Source organism: Bubalus kerabau, chromosome 1 (assembly GCF_029407905.1).
Source record: "Bubalus kerabau isolate K-KA32 ecotype Philippines breed swamp buffalo chromosome 1, PCC_UOA_SB_1v2, whole genome shotgun sequence".
Lineage (NCBI taxonomy): Eukaryota > Metazoa > Chordata > Mammalia > Artiodactyla > Bovidae > Bubalus > Bubalus kerabau.
In genome coordinates this window covers 10,427,628-10,428,160 of record NC_073624.1, presented here as the reverse complement: position 1 = coordinate 10,428,160, position 533 = coordinate 10,427,628, and the positions used below count along the sequence as shown (strand labels likewise).

Below are 533 nucleotides of genomic sequence, written 5' to 3'. Positions count from 1 at the left end.
ATTACCACCTGAGCTCCTCCTGCTCAACAAACTCAAGTCAGTGGAATGCACTTGAATCAACTCCCACATCCTTGGAAAAATTGTCTTCCTACAAAACTGATCCCTGTTGTCAAAAAACTTAAGGACCCCTGCCCTAGGCATGCAAGCCCAGTGTCTTTATTTATTTACTTAGGCAGAGTCTCTCAGCTTGTGGGATCTTAGTTCCTTGAACAGGGATCGAACCTGTGCCCCCACGAGTGGAAGCGAGGAGTCCTAACCACTGGACCACCAGGGAAGTCCCTATTTCCCCATCCTCTTAAGTGGAAATGATAATGCCTGCCACAGAGTTATTCAGGTATTGAATTACCAACTGTTTCAATGATCTATAAACGTAATGGTTTAGAAAGTTTTGTTATTACCACACTTGGTCCTGTGGATGGACTGGGCTCAGCTGGGCAGTTCTCTTGCTGTCTGTTCTGCAGTGGCTGTCAGTAGTGGCAGGGCTGGAGTTTCCTGAACGGTCACTGGGGTTGGCCATCGTAGATGGCTTCTTC

General features: G+C 47.3%; 1 non-coding gene across 1 annotated transcript; it reads right to left on the bottom strand.

The window, feature by feature from the left end:
* Positions 1-201: 201 nt before the first annotated feature.
* TRNAG-UCC (transfer RNA glycine (anticodon UCC)) lies at positions 202-274 on the bottom strand. Its single transcript has one exon. It is a non-coding gene; the product is annotated as a tRNA-Gly (tRNA).
* Between the last annotated feature and the right edge of the window lie 259 nt (positions 275-533).